The sequence below is a fragment of the Apteryx rowi genome, unplaced genomic scaffold (assembly GCF_003343035.1).
Source record: "Apteryx rowi isolate R43461 unplaced genomic scaffold, aptRow1 scaffold_80, whole genome shotgun sequence".
Classification (NCBI taxonomy): Eukaryota; Metazoa; Chordata; class Aves; order Apterygiformes; family Apterygidae; genus Apteryx; species Apteryx rowi.
Genome location: NW_020451094.1, coordinates 441983 through 457829, shown reverse-complemented (window position 1 = coordinate 457829; position 15847 = coordinate 441983). Strand labels below are relative to the sequence as shown.

The following is a 15847-nucleotide window of genomic DNA, read 5'->3' as shown; positions in this document are numbered from 1 at the left end:
GCACTGGCACCTGAAAGCCGGGCTTCACCCTGGGCAAGCACCTGTGCCGGCCACCCCATGCAGCGGGTGGGCTGAGCCACGGGGTGCCCGGGGCCGGGCAGAGCTGCCGCCACTGCAGTTGGGGGGGGGGGGCATGCTGTGCCGAGGTGGGCTGCCAGAAAAAGCTGCTCTGCGAAGGCGCGGCGTTTTGCAGGCTGGGCTGCTTGGCCTGGCTGTAGCCTCCTGAGCGTCATGAGTCACCACTTGCATTTCCAGCACTCTAGGGCTTGGTTTGCAAGTGGATGCTGTGGGCGGTGTATTTTAAGCTTTGGCATTGTAGAGGCAAAGGGAAGTTCATGTCCCAGGTCGTGGGAGTGCTCCTAGGACACTGATTTATGCACATGGAGCTGCTGGCCCCCAAACAGCAACTCCTGGTAAAGCTAATCATCTGCATCAGCAGCCGAAAAAAAGCAAAGGCTGACAAGCATCATTAATACCTGGCCACATCAAATTGGTCAGCTGGAGGCTGGTGAAAACAGTCCTGGCAGCTGGCGGGACCAGCTTGCTCCTAATGGCGATGGGTGACAACTGAAGTACAAGGACAAACCCCGGCTGTTTGGTGCCCATCGGGTCAGCCCTGTCTCTCACACCCTGTGGGAAGCTCTGCAGTGTCCTGGGTGCACCACAGTCACCCAAGGAGCCGGTCGGCCAGTGGCTTCTTCATCCTCAGCTGCTGCCAGGTCTGGGCAGCTCCGGGGCTCTTGGGGCGGAGCTTGGAAAGGCTGCTTAAGCAAGCTTACCTTTTTTTTTTTTTTTTTTTCGTAATACAGCGGCTGCTGGGGGACTGGCTGGCCGCATATCACATAGGAGCATGCCCGTCCTGCAGAAATAGAGGAGTAAGGTAAGGACGGTGCACCCTGCCTATTGCAAGCAGGGTGGTCACCCCGGAGAGGAGCGGGTGCCCTCATGGACCCAAAGCCTTCACAGACTCCCAGAAGGACAGCGACGAGGTGAGTGGGGCTGGGTCCCGTGGGCACTGCAGGCTCAGCCAGCCGTGGGGTGATGATGTGGGGCAGCAGGGACAAGCCCTTGGCGAGCCGGGCAGCTCTGACAGCCACAGCCGTGCTCGCTAGAGGGAAGCGCTGGTGCACCAGTCATCCCAGGGCAAACGGGAGCTCCAGGCACCCCGGGCACCATAACCTCACGTGTGACATCAAAGCGGCTGAGGTAGCATGCGATGCAAATGAGCAATACCTCAGAGCTGGTGCCTAACCACAGYGCTGCTACTGCATGTGCTGTGGGAATAATCTGAAGTTTCCCCTTTCTGAAGCTTCTAGCATGAACCCAGAGGCACCCTTGAATCCTCCCTCTACTCCCTGCAGGGCTTGCTCAGTCCTGGTGCTCCTAATGCTTCTGCAGGAACAGCTGTGTCGTGTCCACCCCCCCGCCAGCCCCAGGCTCAGAAACTGGCAATTAATGGCTATTAATCACTAACACAGGGGAATATATGAAAATAAAAGCATGGACCTAGCTACCAAATAGCAGAGTCTTCTGCAGCCGGAGGAGCAGCAGGGTTCGCCCTGCTACTGCATAATCCCTGTTTGCTCTCATTTCTGGGTTCCTTTAATCGTTTATTACTCTGGTACTAAACTTGGAGGAGTCTCAAACAGCTCATTAGTGCTTGTCATGGAGCTTTCTTTTTGGCTTTTGCTGCTCTTTCTGGTTTATTCTGCAATGTTTTCCCACACTGGCAAGTGTGAGAAAAGAACCGGTCCCCAGCCAGTGTCTGAGCCGGTGCAGACAGCTGCCAGGCCGGCCTGGGGCGATGCCAGCCATCATAGTTTATTTGCACTTTTTATAAAAACAAAATCCCCAGTGCCTGCATACGCGTGCCCGCAGCCCCACGCTCCTTTCCGTGCCGGCCCAGGCGTGCGGCGCTCGCCCCTGTGGCTGCGCAGCCAGGCGCCGCGGCGGTTCGGGCACGTGTCCTGGCTGTGGCCCAGGGCTTCCTGGACATGTCGGAGGCGAGAGGAGCCGCAGCTACTTTTCAAACTGAAACCGGGGAGGGGAGAGCCGTGCTAAGGAGTGCTTTTAAAGAGCAGCGCGTGGTGGAGGCATGTCTGGGCACATTTGCTCCCTGGGGYGACAGCGGCGGTGCTACCTGCCCGCCTGGTGCCGCCTGGTGAAGTGGGGCAGGCTCAYGCCGGTGCCTGCTTCAGGGACAGTTTAGAGAAATTCGGCGTTACCGCTTGGAGGGGAAGGGAYTGGGGCAAGCGGAAAGGTGTGCAGCCGCGTGACGGAAAAGGCTTTGGCTGCTCTCTGGCCTTGCGGGCAGGGGGCAGCTCCGGGGACCCCGGGGTGCCCGGCAGGGGGGCCGCCACAGCCTGCCCCGGCCCTCCAAAACACCCCCTCCTGCATCGTCCCCATCTCCTTTCTGTTTGTTTGTTGTTTTTTTTTTTTTTTTCTCCCTCAAGACGGCATCGCCGCCCTGCCTTGGTCCGACAAGCCTTTTTTTTTTTTTTTTTTCTCCCTCCATCCCCCGTCCTCGCCGCCCTGCCTTGGTCCGACAAGCCGGGGTGGTCGCCTTCGCGATGGAAACGCCGCCCGGCCGCGCGAGGTGGGCTCCCCGTGGGYGCGCGCCTCCGGGGCGCCGATAGCGTCGCGCCGGTAAAAGCCGCCGCGCGCTCAGAAATCCCCGAGCGCTCAGATAAGCGCTCCCCCTCCCCTTTAACCTGCGGGCAGCCCACATCTGAGGCCGGTGCCCTCCGAGCGCCGCCGCCGGCCCCGGCAGAGGCCGGGGAGCTGGGAAGGGGGCTGCCGAGGGGGGCCGCAGGGAGAGCCCAGGCTGCGGAGCCGCCGTGCTCCCACGGGGGGGGAATTCCTCAGCAGTTTAGCCACATCTTTGCGCTGTCCTTATCTGTGGTTTCTGCTCATTTCAGAAGCGAGCTTTCTATTTGAGGCTCCCCGCTTCGAGCCTAATTCCTTGCTGACATCGCCAGCCAGGAGACCAGCGCTGCCCCAGCGCCGCGGCTGCTCCCCGGCTCGGCGCCGCGGGGCCCCACAGGCCGCCCGGCCCCGGCCCCCCTCTCCGAGGGACGGGTCTCGCTCGGCACGAGGGCGCCTGCTCTTCCCTTCCTCGTGGGCTGCACCCAGCAACTTGCGTGTCCGTGAAACACCCGGGAGGATTTGCTGGTGTCTGGGGAAACGAGATCTCAATCTTCGCTTGCTTCTTCCTGTAGTTTTTTTTGAGAAACTTTGGGGCTCAGACTCATCTTGGTGAGTCAGAGAACCACAGGGCAGCCGAAGAGCAGAAGAAATGTGTTGCTGCCACGAATCCCGGCCAAGAGCGCCTTCAGCTCATCGGCGCCTCCACTGTCTCCATTCCCAGCTGGAGCCAGCCTGGGAGCAGATGGGCAGGTCCTGAGTCATCTTCTGCCCTCATCCCCCAGCCCGGTGGCAGCCCGGTGCCCTCCTGCAGTGGAAACGCTCCTCCAAGGCCTGATTAAGCCTCGAGACAAATGTTGTCAAGATCAAGGGGGGAATCCTCCCAACCCGCTCGTCCCGCATCGCGAGACCACCGCCTGCCCCGCGGCCCGCGTTAGGCACCACAGCTGCCCTGTTGTTTGCAGCTAATTTCCTTTTTTTGGTTTTGATTTTTTTTTTAAACTACATAAAGGCTCATTTTCTTGCATCCCAAAGCTAGTTGCAAAAACAAATGTACTGTTTGGCAGGGAGTGTTTCTGGCAAAAGGAAAAAGAAAAGAAACCCAAACAAAAGCCTGACAACAGGGGATATTTCAACACAACGCTACAGAGCAGTCTCCGGTCCCACACTGCTGGTTACGGCTTTGCAACACGTGCAAGTAATCACTGCCAATATGGGAACGCGATCCTGCTTTCAGGAACACAGGCAGCGTGTGGGAAGGGGCGGATATCCCGGGCCACACGGCGCATCTCCATTAACTTCCATGAAGATGGTCCAGTGCGAAATACCACTGACCATGTGGACGCCTGACAGAGCAGTTGCCATCAGGCTGCCTCCTCCCCATGTGCTCATTTCCTGTGGTTTTCTTCCCTTGGACAACTTACACGTGGTAAATGACAACATGCGTCTCAGAGACACTCAAGATCCAGTAACTCAAAGGAAATAATAATTTTGCAGGAACCCACAGGAAACCAGAGACATGCAAAGGCATTTCTTTCTGGAGCTGGTGCCAAATGGGCCACGTGGCCTACTGCCGAGTGATGGCGTACGTATGCCCCGGCGCACAGGCTATTTCAGCTCTCCTAGAGGCTTGAACCATTATTTGAGCTAAATGAGCTGACTTCCCAAACAGTAATCTCCATAGGTTACCTCCTCTGCCCCCAGTAGTCTGCAATCCAGCTCCCAGGACCTTTAGTCCCACACTCCCTCCCACCGAGTCTCCTTGTTGCACTAGAGTAAATCTTGTCTTATCAACAAGGTGTCCACCAGAAGGACCAGAGTTAAGCTGAGACCGGGATCCCAGTATTTAGCAGCCCGTGCTGGGGCTGATTTTGAGACAGGGAAAGACACAGGCAGGCAGCCTTACAAGCCCATCCACCTTCCCTTTGCCAAGGCTGCCCAAAGACTGATAACACTGCTGGGACAAGCAGCAATGATGAAGTTTGGATTAAACGGTGACCAGGGGATTACCAAGAGACTCTTGACACAAGAAGGCACCAGCTTGAAAAGAAGCATAAAAGTAAAGATATGCTTTCGGGGCATCTCTGGATTAGATCTCAGAAGCTTATGAAATTCTTCCTTGCCTGCTATCATCATGGCCAGACCTCTCTCCCAGGAAAACAGCTTGGTTTCCTCCCTAGGGCTCAGCAGACCCAGCACGGAGAGAGAGGGACTGGCACTCCCTGCAAAGGTGGCCTGAGCATAAGATTTGCCCAAGCAATTTGGGAGCCACAAGCTGACGGTGATCCATGGCCTGACTGATCGCCAGAGAGCTGTTTGCTCTGCTGATCTCTGCTGATCTGACCTTTCAAGACAGCTCAGATTGGGCCTCTTCTGCCCCTTGGGCTCCTTTCTTAGACCTCAGAGGTCTCCCAGGAATGCGTAAGCCTGTGCCAGCCGGGAGATTTTTGAAGGAGGGTTACAAAGATCTGGGGATTCGAGTGTTGGTTGACCATTTGTTTTTTACACACATCACCTTGTGGATGTCAGCCGCTCTGAGCTGGGCTCCCACAGACACATGGTCCACCCGAAAATTTCCAACCAACTCTAGCACTTTTGTTCTTTCCATCCTATATTCTGCACAAGTCATAGCAGTATTGATGGTATCACTGCGTGGAGAGACATGACTGCACCCGCTCCCAGCACTACGCAGATGACTCCACCATGTTATCAGCTGAACTTTTCTGGGATTTTTTTTTTTCGAACACCAAATACCAGAAGTCTTTTTCCAGCCAGAATGCTGATTTCTCCACAGTTAAACTGCAACAAACTAATATTAAGCAAATGCTGGAAAGCAAAGAGCGAGTGGATCAAAAGGGAGCTCTTCAAATGTTCCACCTGGCCTGATGAAACACCTCTGGGACAGTGCTTTAAAAAGCCCCCTTCTTTCCTGTGCTGCCATGAGAGCCGGGCCTGTGGGCAGAGCCGGCGCGGCACAACAGGGAGATGAGCATGGGGCCTGGGAAAGTCACAGGCACTTTTCCAGTGCTAACCAATATCTCCAACCAGATCTACACTGCTTTGGTAGGCAATAATGGCACCAGTGGTGATTCACAACCATAAATATTATTAATCCATAATCACAATTATTATGGTGCTCAGCCTGCCAGGAAGAACACAACCACAGAGAAATCAGTGAAAAATGATTGGGAGAGAGACTTGGCCCTCCAGATGGGAAAACGGGCCTGAAAAGCAAAGTGCTGTGTGGACCATTTGCGATTTGATGGTGGCTTTGATACTTCCAGGCTGGGTCTCTTACAGGAACCTCTGCATCCAGCAGGATGGGCCATCAGCTTCGAGGTGGCAGCCTGATTCCCCCAGTGTGCCCACACTGGCTGGAAAGGGAGGCTCTGCCCTAGCTCCCTGCTAAGCAGCCCAGCCTGGAAAGCCGCTGGCTTGCTCCTGATCGCAGCCCGGCAGGGCTCGGGCGGATGCTGGGGAGTGCAGCCCTGGGGTTTGCACAGGAATAGACCRAGGTGCAGACAGATCTTCAGTCACTCCCATCTTCAGAGCGGGGCTGGAAAATGTCCCAAATAATTGACTGGACCTCATCACATGTAACACAAAAGAAACCACCACTTCCACCACGGCAGCCTTCTGTTGACCTAGTTGAGTCACGGGCAGACGGTGCGCAAGCTAGAGACATCCTGCACGGTGYGGAAAAAAGGTGCTTCTGGCAGACTCCCTGCAGGGCAGCGGCAAACTGCCGTGGCCCCTGCTCGCCTGGGAGAAACCCCCTGCGCGGCGGGGAGACGGGGTCCCTCTCTGCCCCCACGCAGGCAGGGAGGAGCACGAAGAGCGGGGGCAAGAGCTGGGTGCCGCAGGGCAGGGGAAGGTAGTCCGGCTCCGGGCAAGTCCCTGCCRACACCTGGCCAGACCCTAAGCTCTGCTTTAGACGTATCGAGCATGTTTAGACACGTTAGTCGCTTGCAGGCACTTATCTTGCTTGAGTTTTGAAGGAAAGACATGCAGGTCTCAAACCATCTCTACAAGTGTCTGAGCTGACCGTTGTCCCTCTGTGCTGCCTGCGTGCCAGCTGACCCAGGAGCAGTGCGGCAGGGCCGGTGGTGCAGCCCGTGGGCATCCAGGCTGAGCTGACCCCAAGCCATGGGGCGTGATGTGCTCGGGTCTGTTCCCGGAGGTTGCAAAACCGGCGCAGGGAAGGGAGGGCAGTGCTGCCTGCCGGCGGCTGCCCCTCCCGTGTCACCAGATGGGCTGAAGTGTAGACAGCCTTTCCTCGGAAAAGTACAGCTCTATTATTCTTTGTGTTAAAGGTTGCTAGGAAATGGGACAGGCAGGCAAAAAGCAGGCTTTTTTCCGAAAAGCCTTCTTTTGTGTGCAAAGCTCTTTTTTTCAGGGAAGGGGACAAAAAAAATCTCAACGTGGGAGAGCTGGATGTGGTTTTAGTGTGTCGCGGATTGGGAAATAGCACCAGGACTTGACTCTGCAGGGAAGCTGTCCCTGAACGCAAGCCAGTGGGAAGCAAAGGCCCGGGGCAAGGTCTGCAGAGGCTGAGGCCAGGCTCAGCTCGCTACGGTGTCGGGAGGAGCATCCCGCGGCCAGCTGGGGCCTTTGGGGAGCTACAAAGGGARCGGGGCCAGGGCTGGGCTTTGGTGGGCGCTGTGTCCCTGGTGGGGCAGTTTGCCGAGAGCGGTGCTGGGCAGCAAAGCTTCACCTCACCTCTTGGGGTGCCGCGAACGGGGCTTTTCTCTGCACTGATTCAGGCTTTTGTGGCTGTCTCCTGTTGCAGCCATCTGTTTCCATGCAAGGTGCTGGATCCGGCCGCTCGCGGCTCCTTCCCTGCCACCGCCAACCTGAAAGGGAGAGAAATGCTGCAAATCGTTCTATGCAGTATCAGTGTGGGAGCCTGTCCTGAGGCTTGCAGCTATGTGAAAGAAAAAACCCCAAAGCAATAAGCTCTCCAGGTATCTGTTTAACATCTGAGCTCCAGGGAAGCCAAGAGGGGGGCCGTGCTGGGGGAGGGGGGCCGACGAGCGCTCGTGCTCCCCCAGGAGAGCAATTAGAGCCTCCACCGTGATGAGGACCYGGGAAACTCTCCCTGGCCACCTGGCAAACAAAGGGGGTGATTGCCAAAAGGCATATGGGACTTATTATTGGATGCTGGGAAGAGCATTTTGGGACTGTATGAGACTTATTATGGGATGTTTGGGGGAGAGACCAAAGGTGGGGAAAGGGAGGGGTTGAGGTGGTTTGGGGAGGAGCCACCGTGGGAGAAGAGGGAAAAGGGGACAAAAGGAGCCGCTCGGGGCACTTGTCTGGCCGTGCCCTATGCCTGATCACCAGTGTGGCCTGCCTTCTTATTAAACTCCATTTCTAGCTGTTTTCCCAGGTGAGGAGCTCTCTGTTCTCTGTGCATGGGTGCGTACGGAGGTTGAGGTGCCAGTCACTGGCGTGGGACCATGGGTCACGGAGACCTGTGTGCCAGGGTGCCAGCAACTGGAGAAACCAGAGAGGGTGCACAAGGTGTGGGCATGCAGTCGCCAGCAAATATCAAGCCAGATTAGCTAGCGAGTAGGATAAACAAACCTCAGTGCAGGCTTCCCTGCTCCCAGATGGACACAGGTATGAAAGCAAAATTGCCCCACATGCATGAGAAGTGCCCCCCACCGCCTGCAAGCCCCCCACCTTGCGGCTATGGAGGGGCCACCGGCTGCGAGCCAGGGCACAGGGAGTCCAGAGCATGCCCTAAGCTCTGGACGTGTTCGTGCCCCTATAGGAGAAACCAGGCAGGGCTGTTTATTTTGCATTTAAGCAACAGTGAAAATGGCAAGTGAAGGAGAAAGCAAAAAACAGGGCAACCGCAAATATCCATGACAAAGGGCTGGCTGCGTGGGACACCAAGGGTTTCACTAGGCTGGATGCCCTGCTTTTCTGCCACCATCCCTCGGGGCCAGCAGCATAGGAAAGGCAGGAATCGCCTCCCAGGGATCTGTGGCTGTGGCTGAAGATGGGGAGCGTTCACCCCATCCCCCAGTTTAAAGCCCCGCCGAAGTGCAAGTGCTCCGGTGTGTAATACAGAGAAAACCTCAGGCTGGGGGTTAGTCATTTACGGCTCTCGGTGCTGCCTTGCTGCCCTCCGAACCGCTGACACGAGCGGGCTGGGAGCGTTTATATACAGAGCCCTGCTGATACCCAAATACATCCCTGGCCCGGCGCTCGCAGGCTCCCTGTCCGGCTTGGGGGCACCCGTGGGCTGGTCCACCAAGTGCCAGCAGCCTCCCGCCCAGTGCGAYGCRGGGCAAGCGGGGCCCGGCCATTTATTCTGCAATTCCAGAGGAATGAGCCAGGAAGCGGTTCCTGCTCTCCTGAGCTCAGCGCGAGCCCCAGCGAAGGCTCCCAGCCGGGCGGGCGAAGGGAGCGGTGCTGCGGCAGGAACGTCCCTCGGGGAGGCTCTCRGAGGCTCTCGCACAGCTGGAGTGAATAGCAGGGAAGCTTCTAACAGCAGTTACAGGTGGCTATTTCCTAATGTAAAAGCTGTTGAGCTTGATGCAAGAGGATGCTATATTGGTGGTTTTTATGGTGAGTAAAAATGATTAAATTGCTGAAGAAGTGGCAATTGCACAGGGAGTAGTGACCACGACCTGATTATACTCAGAATGAGCAAACAGAGGACAGTCCCAGCCAGTAATATAGGTACTAGATGTTCAAAAGAGCTTATATAAATTGGGGGAAATTATGAGCAAAACTGACCAAATGGAAACAACAATAACTAAATGACTGTCAATGGAAAATTAAGAGCCCTTTAAGAAGTTTAATTTTGTCAGAAGTCTAACCTGACAGCTATTAAACACAAGGAAAGCAATATTCAGCAAATGGGGAGGGGAAAGAGCTCAAAGCCTCCATGAAGGAGGGCTATGAAGTGCAGAGAACTGCAATGAGAAGCAAAGCATCTAAGAAGGTGAATTTAAATACAGTTAGAAAAGAGAAATCCTCAAAATGGATCTTTCTCTAGACAGAAAAGGCCTAGAAAGAGAGAGACCTCATGCTGGTCAACACACACTTGTTGGCACCAGGTCTTGGTTCATTCTCTGGAATTACACGCTGAATGGATAAATCTGCTAACAGAGCTCATCTTAAGAGACATGTAAAGTGGTATTGCGTATATCCTGGCTAGAAAGGATGACCGTGCAATTCCAACAGAATACCTGGAAAAGGACGAGTTGACTCATTTCCTAAAGTAGGAAATGGTACCACCTGGAGGTCCTTCTCCTTGGGTTTGGCTGGGACAGGAGTGAAGTCGAACCCTTCTCCACCTCCATAATACACCATCTGGAAGCAAATATAAGACCATCACCACTGACAAAGAGCACAAGCGACATCAGGATGGAGGGAGGGAGGGTGGAGGCTGGGCTTGCAGGCAGACAGAGGGCTGGCTGGCTGGACACCACCAAAGATAATGGTGTAGGACGAGGAGAAGTCTGCCCTGAAATAGGAGGGTGCAGAGGGAGAGGAAAGGCAGCTGACTCTTCTGAAGCATGAGGCAGCGAARCAAAATGCCTTATTCTACCAAAAGCTAAAAACCATCGACTTGGTAGCAATGTTGGTTTTGTGAAACAACAATGTCCTCCCCAGTCCAGCTCTCACCAGCCCTGTGCTGTTTCTGCAGACAGCAATCTCCAGCCTGCCCTGTCCTAGAAAGGTTGCTAACTCTCCCCTTATTGCTGTCTCTGCTGGCTGATCTCCCGTCTGCTCATGCTTCATTCCAGCTATTTAATTTGGGCTAATAAAAGATAGTTCCTCCGCCTGGAAACCTTCCCTGAAATCCTGCACTCAATTCCTATCGTCGTGTTTAAAAGAGATTTCAAAATCTGAGTAGGCTATAGAACCACAGAATGAGACAAAAACTGAAATAAAACATCTTTTTCAGGAGGAATGACTCTCAGACCATCTATGCTGGCCAACAAACTCCCACAAGGGTGATGAGGGGAAGCAGACAGGCTGGTGATGATGGTGCAGATAGGCAAGAGGAAGCACTTTCTTAATCCTCCTCTGCCTCCACGAGGCAGAGCCAGGCCTGAGGCATGACCCGCTTGCATGTCCCTCCTAGGGGTTTCTGCTCCCCTGGGAATGACTGGGAATGAAGCCAGCTGGGCGAGCCAGGGTGCTCTGCCTGCATTTTTAAACGAGAGCCCTATAATTATTTCTTTTCTGATAGACTCTTGTTTCTTTCCAGCAGAAAAATGTCAAAAGATGTACTTGATTTTATCTTCTGGTATCTCTGGCATGCTGATATACTATGGTGTTATTTCTGACCAAAGCAGCAATGGAGGAAAAGGAAGGGAGCCTGATATGACTAAGTTCAGCTCGACCTTTTAAAGGTGCCACAGTGAACACGCAGCCCCTTCCCACTCAGCTGACACATGGTAAACGAAGTCCACCCAGAGGAATATCCACAGGGGCTCACTGAGATAACGCTCAGTGCAAAGATCAGTCAGCAATGGAAAATCTCCTGCACAGCCAAAAAGGGGCTGCAAATGGCCTTTAGAGACATGCAGMGTTTGATAATCGTCAGATCTTTGACAATCCCGTCACTGCCACGCAGCGACGGCGCGCTGACTTCCCCTTGCTCATAGACTTGCACGGGGCTGTGCTGCTCTCATCGGCTCCGCTGACCGGGGCCATTAACCACACAGCTCTTGCCCACGCGCCAGCCCCGCTTACGGACACCGCCTGTCCCGGGGCGCAGCACAGCCGGCCCTCAGTATCAGGCTGTCCCGCAGGAAAAAGCCTTCTCCTGGCCCCGGGACTGCAATGAACCCCTGGCCACGGGACTGGGGAAAGTAACTCCATGCACAGGGTTGCAGAGCCAGCAGCTGCCCTTGGGGTGCCATGGGGAAGCCATCTGCCCCGCACCCCCCTGCTCCTGTACACACAACAGCTCCTGCAGCAAAACCCTGGCTCCTTCTCTCTGCCCTGAGATCAACCTTAAACCACGTGAAGGTTAAAAAAAAAAAAAAAAAAAAAAGTCCTACTGCGAGCTAGGGTATGTCTTTGGGATCTCCCCATGAAATCCTGGCTCCTCACAAATGACAGTAGTTTTATTTGCGATTTCACTGCATTTTCACAATGTTCTCATCTGTTTTATGCTGCCAGAAGGATCTTGGCTAATGCAATCTTCCTGCTGGCTCAGCACCTCTGCCGGCAGAAGCTCTTGAAGCATACATCAGGCAAGGAGTGGCCATAAGCCAGGAACAAGAACGGGACATACAGAAGTGAAATCAGGGGATGAAAAATAGTTAGCACAGTTGAGAAACACGGGAGCAGGAGTCCACATACTTTTTTTTAATCAAAGTCAAGGAATTTTGTCTAAGAAAACAGCTCTTTCTCAGTTAGAAAGTACTTTAAATTATTTCTGGAGTGGATCAAAACACTAAGCGGTGGTAGGTGCTCCCACAAGGGAAAAGCCTACCAGCCACGTAACAAGGAAGCAAGAGAATTGGACCGTCATGGCCACAGGCCGTGGGATGACGCAGGCTGAYGCTCCTGCACGAAACAAAGCCATTCCTGCTCTGGCACGGCAAGGGCAGGAAAGCGCGATGGACAGTGCAGTTCGTTTTCGTCTTTCTACTGGGAAGCTCTTGACGGTGCACAGGAAATTCGAATCAGCCGCTCCCTGCTTACACAGTACTCTCTGCAGACGGGACTCTCGTGCTCCGGCTTTGTTGGTAATTCCAGGATGATAAAAATTTGACTACGTCTTTGCCTGAGACTTGGCGCTACCTTGGTGAAGAAAATCCTGTCTTTGTTACATTTTGCGTTTTTCTCGTACATAACTGCAAGGCTTCCTTTGCTGTTTCCTACTAAATCAAATGGTACAACCAGTTATTCTCTAGGGTCTCCACGGAAAATGTGCAATCCCATGCAAAGAGACAGCACAACATTAGGCATAAATCCTATTACTTGTCTGCAGCCATGAGAGCAACAGCAACCTTCTCTCCCAGAGATTTGTTCCAAGTGGAAGCTAAATTTTTAAATTACAGGCAATGACTTCCAGGAAGAGCCAACAGAGGCCAGATCTCACCTGCGAGTGCGGCACCACTTAGCCAACACGTGAGTCCCATCTATCTTTGGGAAATGAGGTTTTGCACTCTTGCTCCACTTTTCAAAGGGATAGGGAGCCCAGTTGTGCCCGAGTCCCTGTGCGAGTGTAACCTAGTACTACTTCTCTGCACTCCCGGGGGACCGCTGCTGGCTTCACCAGCCCACCATCCTGGCTCTAGGATAAAAGGAGCGAGCGGGCACGTCCCGGCCTTATATGTCACAGCCAGTGCTCTTCAGCATCTGATGGAACAAGCTGGCATCCAGGCTGCTGCTGAGGGACCCTGGGGTAAGACCCTGTCCTCCAAAATAGTTGCAGCCCCACTCAGCACAGTGTCAGCTGCATATTTCATACGCTGGCTCTCTGCTATCCAAATCACTAGGGGACGCTCAGAGCAGTGCTGAGTCCAGGGCAGGAGGACAAGACAAGCCCTTCCATCCTGAGAACCAACCATCAGTAATCATGCAACCAGCTCTGCTTCTGCCTACAAATTGGGCTTCATGAACATCACGAAAAAGAGAGCCAAAATTCTTACTAAAGACAAGATGTAACACCCAGCACTACTCCTCTGCCCAAGAGGCTTTTTACCCATCACTAGATACTATTACATTTTGTCTTTGACGAGCCCACATTGGTTGCTGTTGGCTGCTGGTTTCCTTGTTCCTTCTATGTGTTTACAAACAGTTCAATTAGTTGTTCCACTATTTTTCTGAAAAGTAAAGTCAAACTGTCCTATAATTCCCCAATTCCTCCTTTTGGTGGTTAGATACCTGGTGGTCAGAGTAATTTCCTAGGAAACGGGAACTAAAGCGAGAAGGTGACCCCAGGGTCTTGCAGCCCTTGGAAAAGCACCAACACCGTGTGACTCTAGCACACAAGGTGGCCAGTGCTTGCACCAGTCTGTGCTGTGGAGCTCAGTGAGGTCCCCAGGGCCATGCAGCCCTGGCAAAAATGCTCTTTCTGCTGCTCTGTGGGTCAGAGCACAGCAGCCACATGGTGCGAGGCTCTGGTGGGCTAGGGCTCCGCGCCCTAGGCTCGGTACAAAGCTGACACTGCAGCATTTAACTTGACTACGAGCAAATATTACCACTATAACCTTAGCTAAGGTTTTAAAACACTCATCTCCCCAGCCTGGGAAAGCCCAGAAATGACAAAAACCAACCATTTAATGTGAGAGATACAGGACTGTTGCCAAAAAAAACCCCCAACGAGCCATCCCTCCAGCTAATTCCAGTGCCCTTCAGTCCTCAGGAATAAAGCTGCCGCAAGCGTTGCCCGGAGGCATTTCTTGGGAAAACTACGACGACGACCGAGCAATTGGTTTCTGCTGCAGAAAACCAACAGGCTCGCACAGCCCTAAAGCCACCTAAGGCTGCCCTGCTCGCCCTGTAACTAGAATGAAATGTTGGCTGGAGACAAGAGGCTCCAGCTTCAGGGGTCATTGCGGAAGAGAGCTTGTCCCCCACCTTCCCCACCAAAACTATTTGGATCTGTACAGCAAACGGAGGCAACTGCTGGGTGAGTGCAGCAAACTAGAGACCCAGCAGGGCGATAAAGGCTGGGAAGTGGAATGTTTCCCATGGGACGGAGAGCAAAGGCTCTGACAGCACACGTTTGAAGCCACCAAATCTGCATGCACTTGGGCTTTCATACGCGAGGCAGAGGGACAAGATTAAAACTGCGAAAGATGGTCTGTGCATAGGTGTTCATGATGCTACTGAATTAGCTCTCCTCTTTCCTGTTTCGGACACAATGCCAGATACATTACTTGAAATGTAGCTTTTGATCCTCAGTGCTAGCAGTGTTGTTAACCCAGGCTGAGCGACACTTGCACTGGGGGAGTACAGAAATGACAAGGCAATTTCAGAAATACATATGCACAGCTTCCACCCACATTTTGAGTTTTTTTTTTTTTTTTTTTTTTTTTTTTTTTTTAAAAAAAAAACCAGTGCAAAATCCAAAGTCGGGGCGGGAGGGGACAGAGATGGGCGAGAGATTGTGTCTGGTTCAGAGGCGCATACCAGAAACATGAAAATTACGGGATCAAACTGTTTCTTAGCTCGGCATCCCTGACATTTTTGCAGAAAACAACCAGCAACGGCAAAACCAAGTTTCCTTTCCTGGAGGGAGCAGGGAGGGAGAGCGCAGGGTAGAACAGCCCATGCTGCCCGCGCTCAGCAGGGCTGCTCTGATGCAGAGCGATGCCTGCTCTTCCAGGAAGGCAGATGTGGCGTGGTGATTGCTGTGATTCCCCACCGAAATGCTCAAAGGCTTGCGGGTAGGCTGTGCAAGACCGGCAGCTGTCTGCCTCTGCAGTCGCTCGCCGGTGGCTCACACGGCTGGAACAAATGCAAGGACRGGGGCACACCTGGCTCCCGAATGCTCCCTCCACGCCTGCCCGCTTGTAGGATGCTGCTGGTCAGGTGGCGGCTGGCAGGTGCTTGTTTGAGGGCCAGTGCTGCCCAAACCTCCTCCCTAGATGGCTGCCAGCGGGTTTGGGTGCCTGTGCTAACCCCGGGCTGATGCTCTGGAAAGGGAGCCCTTGCCCCAGCCTGCCCGGGAGCTGCTGCTCATCTGTGGGGAACGCAAGTGATGAGGGTCTGGGGCAGCAGCCCCGAGACATCCCTGTGCTGCCCCAGCAGCAGGCATGTCTGGGCACGAGGAGGCATGTCCCCAAACTGCGCGTGGCCAGGACAGCCCCCGGCATGCCTTGCCTTGCCTTGCCTTGCCCGCAGGATGGGAGAATCCAGGTGCCAACGTCCCAGCTACCCTGGAGTCAGTCTGTGCTGCCGTTAGCTTCCTGGGGAAGGCTCCAGGAGCGGGTTTGTTCCCCACGGGGAAGCTACGCGGAGGGCAGATTGGAGGCTGCCTCGTCTCCAGAGTCTCCGTGGGCTCCCCCGACACCCCCGAGCCCCTTACGGATGGATACCGGCGTGGCAAGCGGGGAGGATTTTTTTTGGGGGGCTCTTCTCAAGCAAGCACCTAGGCACAGCTGGACCTCGCAGGTCCGCAGGAGCGAACCAGCCCCCCGGGAGTCCCCCCAGGCCCCCGCGGCAGCCCGAGACGGCGCCTCGCTGCCCTGCGCCGCTCGCCCAAGCGCAGCCG

The 15847-nt window shown here is 54.3% G+C and overlaps 1 protein-coding gene across 2 annotated transcripts in view; it reads left to right on the top strand.

The window, feature by feature from the left end:
• The first annotated feature begins 2493 nt into the window (after positions 1–2493).
• Positions 2494–15847, top strand: part of TNFSF4 (TNF superfamily member 4) — a 24355-nt gene continuing 11001 nt past the window's right edge. The window contains exons 1-2 of one of the 2 annotated variants that reach the window (XM_026089213.1): positions 2494–2596; positions 2919–7607. The gene's annotated coding sequence lies outside the window, so the exon portion shown is untranslated. Of the gene's footprint in view, positions 7608–15847 lie in introns of both variants that reach the window. The other variant, XM_026089212.1, reaches the window with a different exon arrangement.